Here is an 11,187-nt window from a genome sequence, read left to right on the forward strand (position 1 = left end):
TTTTGTTGTTATTTCTTTACACTGACACGCACATTGTGACATTATCTTTAGACTGTTAGCCATGACGGCAGCCCAATCATATATTTAACATCATCACAGTTATTCTCAACTATGTCACCTGTTTTTAACACTTCTATATTCTCTCTCACTCTTGACTCCCGCTGTGCCTCGGTACTGACAGTTGTGTAGATTTATCAACCTTATGTCAAGGCTGTAATGCATGTCAGCCTGAGCTCTGGTTGCCAAATGGCAACAACCCTGAGAATAAAGGATAAACCGCATTCTGATTACATACACAAACATGCATGCAAGTGCACGCACGCACACACGCACACACACACACACACACACACACACACACACACACACACACACACACACACACACACACACACACACACACACACACAGAGAGTCTGGAGGTACATGGAGAGGAGACAAGACTGTGTGTGAGTTGACTTTAACATCTATAATCCATCTTGGACTAAGAGATAGAAAAAAAAGAAGAGCTATGACATGGTGAGAAGAAGGAGTCACATGGATGGATGAAGGGGAGAGAGAAATGTATAGGGTTACCTAGAAACCTGGCAGGCATGTTTATAAACAGATCTTAATCTGAGCAGAAAGAACCGCGTTCCTCATAATTCATCATCATTACTCGCCCCACCTGCCACATCCTTCTGACTGCCTCCCTCCTGCTTCTTGCCTCTGATACATGCTTCTGTCTGTGGGGATCTAGCTAGAGACCCCACCAACAATTGCCGTATAACATTCACCTTGGGGTGGTCCGGGTGTCAGCCATGCGATCTGTTTCGCACACATATTCACATGTACATACCTGCAAGCTAGGATCTGACCCCCTCAGTACCCCTGGGCTTACCTATCACCTGTCTGGTAAAACCCTCAGTATGTTAGCAAGCCTTTCTACTCTGTCACTCACTGTTAGTGACCAGAAGGTGCATGCAAACATACAAGTGAGTGTGTGTGGTGGGATCAGTTTACCCCCCCAGGGCCAGTAGAACCTGGATAATTTTTTCCCTGGAGGTTGGACGGGAAGTCTGGTCGAGGTCAGGGGTCATAAAGTTTAGGTGTATCAACAAAGAACCTTCAGCACCATGAACGACCACCACAGATCCGTCACCTGTTGACACCTCCTAAACAGAAACGGCTTGCTCATGTAGCTAAGTTCTTCTCTGGCTGGATAGCAAAGAGGTGAATTTATTTAAAAGAACACCTGCTCTGCTGGATTAAAATCTGGCCTACAGTGTAGCTATGGGTTTTCGTTGTCCGGTAATTATGAGGACCGAAAATTCTGATTCTCTCCAGTCAGAATGACCGGTGTGAATAATTCCCTCTGCACAATTGGAATTGTGTTAAAATAAGCATTTTTTTTTAATGACTGAAGCGTATGCAATTAAGGAAAAAACTACATGTCGCGTTCTTGCTCTGATTGAATGCAGGGGTAGACTACCGTAGATTTACAAACTACAAACGGCCACAAGCAAGCAGGAAAGCCCAAGCCATAGCGAAACAGGGAAATATTATGAATAACATTACAAAACCAAGCAGTGGCCAGTCTAAGGAAGGTCTAAGGAATTGCCAGCATTGGAATTGGAGGCTTGACTTTCTCAATTGCCTGCGAGGTGCTTATTAGAGATTATGGTGAAATCTATCCAGAGTGGGTCAAACTGGCCAAGGTAGCCTCGCATCTCCAGTGTGCCTGCAGAAACGCATCAAAACAGCGCAGCGAAGTCGCCTGGGGGACGGCAGAGGTCTAATGCACATCGTGAGTTGCAGAAAGACACTTGTTTAAAATGATTTTGATTCAAGTCAGCACTTTATAATTTTATGAGCCAATTTGTTTGTACTGTAGTTTGTACCGTTTTATTTCCTCTGCCTAGCAAGTGGAAAATAGGCCTATTTTAATTCAGATTGGCACAATGTTATGTGCATTGATTTAATTCTTTTGGCCTCTCTGCCTGTAGCAAGTGGCCTACATTTAAATAAAAATAGTATAAATCTACATCCCTTGATGATATTATTCCTTATATAGCCTGCCTATTAATCGTTTTAAGCGCAATAAACACGGAAAATATTTGACCAGAACTTTTCACATTTGACTGGGAAAACAAAACCTCACAGGTCACATGACCGGCGCAATTTTTTTTCTAGCGGAAACACTGATATAACTGCCTACAGTGTCAACACTTCTATTGATCTTTCGCTCTGCCTCTATCATGCGGATGGTGTCAGCCATTAGGTATTAGGTGGTGCAGCTTTGTTGGTAACAGGTTTGGGTTGGGAGGCTGTGGGAGCAGTAGGAGGTGCAGATTTATTAGGGAGCACAGACTAATATTTACGTGACCTGCCAGGACCCGAGGGGTGTAGAGACAGAGAGGGAGAGAAAGTATGAGTATGAACTGCAGCGTCTGCATTAAGGGGAAAAGGGGATTACAACACAAAACAGTTATCTCCTGAGACCTACAGCAAAAAGTGCCCCCTTTGCCCTGTCATTTCCTATAATGGTTCAAAGCAACTCATTTTGATAGCAATCCCTCCTATAATACCACAGCAACAACTACAGTTCTATTTTCCAAGTAATTTAAAAATATTGGTCAACAGGCAACTGGTTGCCAAATCAATTATTTGATCTGGCAAGTTGCTGAGTAAAAGAATAAAACTGGAATTTTTCTAACAATTCCCCTTTATTGGCAGCGGAGTATTTCAGCACACACTAATCGTTGCATGTAAAATATTTCCAGCACTTCTATAATTGGTCCAACAACCTACACATACAACCACAGGCAGGTTGACCTCAATGAATTTTCTGTGAGTAGAACGCTTGTGTGACTTGACACAGCACTAATTTGTCATCCCTAATTTATCTGTGATATAACTCACTCGATGGTAGGCCACAAGTCAAGCTTAGCGTTGGATAGCAGAATATTCCGCAGGTTTCAGCTAACAAACCACCTCTATTAGGCCAAAGGATAAATAGTGGCGGTGCTTAATCTTAGTCGGACATTTAAGTTAGTCACGGTGAATTCTTCACCGTACAAGGTGTGGGCTGCAATGTGACGAGGTTTGTATATGCGTGTAACAGTGTGAGTGTGTTTATCTCCCTCCTTGTGTGGGAATTTACAGACACACCTCGCAAGGCACAAACAACGGTGACCTGGAAAAATAGTCGAAATTCCACCAACATACCAGGGAATCTGGGGGTTTGGGCTGACAACACACACATGCACACACACACACACACACACACACACACAATAGAAGACAGAGGTGTGGGAAACAGGAGAGATACAGGGTCAGGGTCAAATTGTGTAGGCCTCACAGACATAGATACCAGTGAGTGATACCAGCTGACACACACTGATGCTGACACTAACAGTGATACCATGGCTACCTGAGTGGCATTGATAGATATAGTGCTGAGCCATCCCAGCGTGCACACACAATCAAACCAAAACTGAGCTCATCCCTGTGACTTTTAATCAGCATATTCTGCGCCAGTGGGTTGTACGCTCTATCTCCTCAAATCAGAAAATCAGTGTACCAGACGCAACTTTAAAGGGTCTAAAAATTGAAAATAAAAATAACATAAGACATAGCAAACATGTTCACAACTGTGTGTTTATTGTTGCTTAGAGTGGAGAATATGTGTTTACCACATCACTGGAGCCAACGACCCACTCCCTGTCTCCTAGACTCCTCACCTTGAAAAACACAAACCACTAAAGATACACACAAATTCACTGGTATAACGAATCCCAAACTCACTTCACACAAACAAACACTCTCCATGTGGAATGTGGGAGACATTTCCCGGAATAAACTGTATATTCTCGTTGGCACTTAAATTAGCCCAGGCATAGAATTATAGAAATTTGGGATTATCTTTAACTTCATATGTCTTTTTCACAATCAGTCGGTTGATGCCTACAGCCAAGTGCAACAGTAACAAGCCTCCACACTACCCCTGACTGGGCTTCACCTTCTACCAGCACTGAGACAGCCGATCGAGAGCAAGGACACAGTACAGTAGCCTCAGTCGCTCAGTAAACAGTGGTAAACAAAGCAAGCGCTCGGCATGAAATGGAGGAATACTGTGCACAAAACATTTACACAGAGCTGCCACGGGAACAATATCATTTCAGTTTTACAATAAAGTGCTCGTGTAACAAAAACAACAGAAGGAAACTCATCTGTCCCACTCTCTGTTCAGGGTGACTTGCTTATGCTTTGGCCTCCCACTCTCTGTAAGGAGATAATTCAATCAAGTCTAATAGAGCTTTCACACAGGCTTAACCCAGCTTTGATACTAATGCTACAACACCCAAATCCGGAGTCTGAGCTCATATATCTAGAATTTTATTCTATTACATGTCAATAGATGACATGTTTTACTGTTACTGTTAATATCTGGACTTATTTGTATTTCAACTGGCTACTTCAAATTAGAGAAATTTGAAGTAGCCAGGGACAAACCACACCTTGTTTTGGCAACATCAATAACTCCAGTAACTCCAGCTAACTACGGATAATGTTCTGATTCACCTCAGACTGGAAAACTGCTCCTCTCGAGCAGAGACTGTGGGGACAGGCAGCAGCACCAACTTCACTGTACTAGGTGTACATTATAGATCATACATCCAACACATGAACATATGTGACAGGACATACAGTACACACGCATGCACACTAGATGCAAACAACCATTTACACCAGGTGCACACACATACATACAGAGGTTGTGAAAACATAAATCACTCTTTTATGTTGCATAGTCTAACGAAACCCCTTGCAGGAAAAAGCACACTTAAACTAATGTGTCGTGTGTGTGTGTGTGTGTGTGTGTGTGTGCTTGTGTGCACTTGTGCATGTGTGTGTGAGTGTTAAGTACGCGGGGGCAGCATGATTTTAATCTCACAAGTCACAGTACTATAACGATGCACAAATCTTCATTATTGGCTTGGAGCTCTGTCTCTATCAAGTGTTTGAACCGGGATAGTCTAGGGGAGAGTAAACAACAGTCTAATGTGTTTATCGGACACTAAAGCACACACCAACAGCTGTTTACCACACAGAGAGCCAAGCCGCAGACAACAACACAAGTAATATGTAATCTGACGGAGTTACATGCTGTAAGGAAAGGTGATGTTGAAGGGTTTCTGGGATTGGATGGGGGAATCTGACAATATGGCCACCCTGAACAGGAGTAACCACCTGCCTGCAATGCACTCTCTCACCCTACAGTTTAGCGGCAAAGTGGGAGAGTGAGGGAGAGAGAAGGAAAGTTGTGTATGTTTGAAAAGCCTCCTACTTGTAGTGAACAAATCAATAAACATGATTCCACTTCACAACAATACACCATGCCAGACTAAACAACATGCAGATATACATTTAGGAAAACCTATAGAAACAATCATTATGAGTATACATACTGTGCACACAAAAACCCACAGCAGATGTCATCACCAGGACTATCCATCACAGTAGCAGCCTCTACCCTCGAAATCTCAGTGATTAACTGATTATCAGTTCATAAATTATTGTGATCTAGTCCTACAGTCCCTTTACAAATGATTAATGTTGGTAATGTTGCCCTTAAAAAGAGAGTTTAAGAAAGAGACTTTGTATGGATGAATTACTAAAACCAATGTAAAATACAAATGAGAGCTCAATTACCGGGATAATACATATACTATATACTTTACAGGAGGATGACAACAATATAAAGCAGCTACGCGTGAGGTCTTTGCCCATGGGACAAACACAAATAGATGAAATACTGCAACTTGCCTATTTGTCCTCACAAAGAAACAACAATGAGCATCGCCAAATGTGGTCTGACGCACTTTGCATGCTAGATTGGCTGGCTCTAGCATTAACTATTTAGGTTTGCACATCTTCAGTGTCAACATTGTTTGTGTGTCTTGGCCAAATGTATGCGTGCATCAAAATTCCCTGGAATAGAAACTTTATCCTTACTTTATGCATCCTTGTGTCTACGTTCCTTTGTTCTCCGAGTCATGATCTGAAAATAAAAAAAAATAGAAGATACAAAAAAAGAAAATAGTTAGACATGAGAATTAGATGAGACAGTTGATACCACTGTCATGCCCGTGCGGTAAATATGAAGCTGCTGCCAGCAGCAGTCTGTTAGCTTAGCACAAAGACTGAAGGGGGAAACAGCTAGCCAGCTGTGCAAAGGTAACAAAAAAAATCAACCTACCAGCACCTCTAAAGCTCAACAATTAACACCTTATATCTTGTTTGTTTAAAAAGTACAAAAAACGGAAGTGTAAAACGACACGTTGTGGTTTTTGTGTGGGTTTACGTTCTTGGCTGGGCGCAGTAACCTCCTGGAGTCTCTGCTGGTTATGGAGACAACGAGACCCCACGTAAAACCATGTAACGTTTCTACACTTCGTTTTTTTTAACAGATTAAACACACAAGATTAGTATAGAATAGCATTTCATGTGCTATTTAATCTCGTTTGTTTTATCTCATGTGCTACTTTTAGTGTTTGTTTATATTATGTGTGTGTCCATAGTGGAGCTGGACAGTTGCAGTATTTCAAACATCTATTTGTGTTTGTCCCTGGCAGACCTCACGCATTGCTGCTTGCAAATATATATATATATATGTTTTTATCCTTATATAATGCTTTCATTGAACTCTCATTTGCATTTTAGATTGTTTTTAATCATTCAGAGCCATCTCTCCCTGATAGTGACTTTAATGTCCACTCAGAATTAGCGGTATCTTTGGCGGTGGCATCAATATCTCTGTCAACATCATAACCTATCACTATCAACTGTCCAGTCCTCACACACACGATCATTACCTTGAGTATCATGCAGCACTCTGCCAACTGTAAGGAAGATGTATAGTTGAGGGGGTCTAGTGTGGGACTGAGCCCAGAGGAGAGAGGCCTCTCTGGTGTGAGGAGGGCTGGATGAATGTGACTCTCAGCCCTGTCTGGATCCAGGAAAGAGTGAGATGCGAGAAGGGATGGTAGGAGATAAGTCCACTTCAGCAAGCTCAATGTGACACTTCAGTACAGGCACAGCTCTCACCCTGAGCACTGTCTGTCTGCCTGTCATGACAGAGAGAGAAAGGGACTTTGATAAATTCAACTTAGATCAATATGCTTAATTGATTGATTGATTCATAAAGTCCAATTGAAAAACTATTCACTTTACCATAACTAAAGTGATGCATTTTTGGTCTGGCTAGTACAAAATACACAATAATGTGGCAATGATGCGATATCAGCATCTAACAAAGGTAACGTCACTGAGGCCAGTTCATCAATGTATGTGTGTCTGAGCATGTATGTGTGTGCGTGCAGGCTGCAGGCACAGTGACAGAGACAGATTGGGTGTCTGAGAGGGACAGATAGCCTTACAGCCAACCTCCACTCACTCATTGAGTGAGATAAAGAGGAACACACACACACACACACACACACACACACACACACACACACACACACACACACACACACACACACACACACACACACACACACACACACACACACACACTCCTCCACTGGCTTCCAACCAATCGTGTTGAGAAATAACTCGACCCTTAACATGGACAAATAGGTGTGGATAAGGCCTGCATTGGGTCTGCTGAAAATTGCAGATTCATCACAGATTTCAAACAAACAGATTAGAAGAAGACTGTTGTGGTATTCAAATGGATTTATAGGATTTGCACGTGTATACACTCCGCCGTGCTGTGTGAGATTCACAAGGGTATTGCGAGTACTAGAGTGTGTGAGGGTGCCAAAACAGTGACAGGCCATTCTTCTGCAAACAGCTTTTCAACAAACTCTTATCTCTCTTTGCTTTCTCTCTTCTCATCCATTCCCTTGTTTCTTCCTCTCCTGGAAGAAATGCCCTTTGATTACATTTCCATCACAAATAATGTATACGTGCTACATTTGTCAGAAAGGCAAAGTTATAATAGGACCTTTTAACTAGCTATCAACAGTGCATCACCAGAAAACTGGACACAGTTATGTGTTGATGCTTCTATGGAAAAGCAGTGCTATGAGTTTGAGTGTGTGTGCCAGTGTGTATGTGGGAGGGGTGGTCCTGTGTTTCCAAGTGACCTCAGTGGCCCAGGCTGCCTGTCTATTAGAGCAGGGGCTATTAGACCATCAGAAAGTGGGAGCATCCCCTCTCGCCATATTGATAAGATCAAGGCATTCCGACGGCCAGAGCAGTCATTACCCTGCTCTCTAGCCCATAATGTCCCTCCATTAAAACACCCTGTTGCCATGGAAATGCAGCTGCGGCCGTTTAAGTCATTTCTTGGCTCTGCTGTCTCTCTGGGTCATTGACACACAACACACAATGCATCGACATGTCGTCAGATAAACAGTTACACATGCACATACTGGGGTCATAGCCGCCAGGACAGCGAGATGATCACTGACACTGAGTCACTGTCGGCGCAGCAGGGCTGAGAGAGACATGATCGTACAGTAAGACAATCTGGACGGCTGAGTCATCATGCACTCTGACAGCATTCAGCTTCAAACACAAACATGGGTAGGCAGACAGATAGGAGGCTGACAGAAACTCACACACAAACAGACACATGCACACAGCACTAAAACTGATCAGGATAAACAAATACCTCTGGTTGTTCTGCAGATTTTGGGTCAAACAAACCCGACCCCCTGTTCCTCTAATCCTCATTTGGCCACTTACAAACTTTCTACAGAGTCATCAGTAGACACCTCCTACGCTCAGATACACACACACACAAACTAGCCCTTCTTAAACCATGAAACTCCAAACCAGCATGAAGACTTAACAAACCATCTAGTGTTGCTCCTGCATGAGGAACTATTGTGTACGTTGCATAACACCTAATTTAGTCCCTGTACGTTGCTCTTTTTATACATATATATTTAATATTATGTCATTTTTATTTGTATGCACCTACAAACAGATTTCTGCACAGCACAGTTTGATTGTACTTTTGCAATGACAATAAAACATTCATAAAATATATGACATAATAACTATCATGGTAATAATCCTGTCCCTATAAAATCTTTCCTCTGGTTACTTTAATGTCAGAACATAAAACACGTTGAATCTGATTTGACAGGTTACACAGGTCTTCTATTTTTTCAAGTTACTGTATGAAGAGTGAAGAGACCAAATTGAATAAATTAACTTAACTTAATTTATATAGCACCTTTCAAGACTGCAAACAAATTACCCGACAAATAAATTACCTACAAATATTGCAGGCTACCATTATGTAGAGCTTGCTAAAGATGTAGACGGTCTACATCTTTGAAATGAAAGTAGGTCTACAGTAGACCTACTTTTAACCTACTTTAGCCAATAAAGTCTGCTTTAACACAGTGAGCAAAACTTTGACTGTGTTGCCCCCTAGTGGCCAAAGTTCAAATACAAAAAAATCTAAACTAAAACATGAGTCAAACATAAACTAGCTGTTTCAGACTCATTCGCCATCACAGTTCCTTCCTTTAGTGCCATCAGGACCAGAATTCAAATGAGCTTTCTTGTGGTTTTTTATGCCCTATCTCATGGGTAGATGCAACCAATTGTTGCTGTGGTCCCTGCTGTGCCTGAGCCTCTTAGCCACTTTGAGTCAATCTTATTTATAACTCAAAGACATACATGAAAAAATTGTATACATTTCCTTGCATTATTTACTACTGTATCCCTTTATTCTTTTAATACATCCACGCTGTAGGCTTTATAGGCAATAGGTGTCTCTACAGATGGCCGATGTAATTATTAATAACAGACACAATAGGTAATCAGTGATTACTAATCCCCCTATAATAAATATTACAATATAAGAGAGGGAATTTTTTAACAAGTGGGAAGATGATGGATCGAATAGTTAAAGGTAGTTTACTTCCAATCAGAGAGCTTTAAAGGGGTGATAGAATGATTATATAGGGTATTTCACACTGTTCCTTATGGTCTCCTAATGGGGTATGTACTGTAACATTGGTTGGGCTGAAAATTGCCTTAATGCTATTTTATGGGCCCTTAACTACCCTGTGAATATGGCTCTATTTGGAACAAGAGCTTTTCTTCCAAATATGGTATGCTCATGAATATTTAGATAAGCTGTGCGCTGATTGGTTTGAACGAACCACATAGAAACACATTGGAAACGAGATAGCAGGTCTCATATTTCAGACACTGCAAAGTTATACATTGTTTGTCTACTATTTCGTTATTAAATTCGCAACCTCCAAGTGGCAACCTCCATACCCAGTGAAAGTCACAGTTTCTCGGTTACTTACTACCGGCTGCCAGTTGCCGGCATAACTAGAGTACATTTACAGTTAGAATTTTGTCACGCCCCTTATATTACAGCTACCCCAAGGTCATATAAAGCTAACGATTGTGTCCGATTTCAATTTAATGCATTTTGTGAACATGGGTTTTCGTTAGCTGCTAGTGTCCCTTCAATCCTATGTGTACAGATCGCGGCTAGTTAGCTACACTTTCGGCATCATTGGAGTATATTTACAGTTTGAATTTCGTCACGCCACTTATATAACAGCTCCCTAAGGTCTTAACAAAGCTAATTCAATTTCAATTTAATGCATTTTTGTGAATTTTAGGGATCTCCTTAGGAGGAGCTGCTAGCTATGCTATGTGTCCCATTTAATCCTACGGGAAAAGATCGTTGCTACACTTTCGGCATAACTATTGTATATTTACAGTTTGAATTTCATCACGACATGTATATCACTAGCCTGGTTGACACCAGACCCTTCTCAATTGTAACTGAGAGTGGGTCTGGGAAAGGTTCATTGACAGTTTATTTCCAAAGGGGCGTCACCAACGAACGCCGCTCAAATGCCTCTGGGCGCATTGGATAGTCCAACCAATCAGACCAACGATACGGGTGACGCTGTGCTTCGGTAGCCGTCATGTTGAATGTAAACAAAACAAAAGCAGAGCAAAAAGCTGCTCGCCGTCGCTGCGCTATCGTTGTCGCGTAAAGCCCGCCTCAATGGTTGTGATTGGTGTAATGCCCGCCTCAGCAGTTGTGACTGGTGCCTCGATTTTGGGGACATTGGAAATGGGATTGAATGGGCTCTTCGCCAGACTGACTTGCAGAGCAAATCTCTAATTTGCCGGAAGTTCGTCAGG

At 42.0% G+C, this 11,187-nt stretch overlaps 1 protein-coding gene across 6 annotated transcripts in view; it reads right to left on the reverse strand.

Moving 5' to 3' along the window:
- The window catches only part of fkbpl (FKBP prolyl isomerase like), a 56,768-nt gene that overhangs the window by 43,857 nt on the left and 1,724 nt on the right, over positions 1-11,187 (reverse strand). For 4 of the 6 annotated variants that reach the window (XM_028582292.1, XM_028582294.1, XM_028582296.1 and 1 more), the window contains exons 2-3: positions 6,858-7,109; positions 5,998-6,043 (exon numbers count right to left, since the gene is read on the reverse strand). The gene's annotated coding sequence lies outside the window, so the exon portion shown is untranslated. The remainder of the gene's footprint in view (positions 1-5,997; positions 6,044-6,857; positions 7,110-11,187) is intronic. The other 2 variants (XM_028582299.1, XM_028582298.1) reach the window with 2 other exon arrangements.

The sequence above is a fragment of the Perca flavescens genome, chromosome 7 (assembly GCF_004354835.1).
Source record: "Perca flavescens isolate YP-PL-M2 chromosome 7, PFLA_1.0, whole genome shotgun sequence".
Taxonomy (NCBI): domain Eukaryota; kingdom Metazoa; phylum Chordata; class Actinopteri; order Perciformes; family Percidae; genus Perca; species Perca flavescens.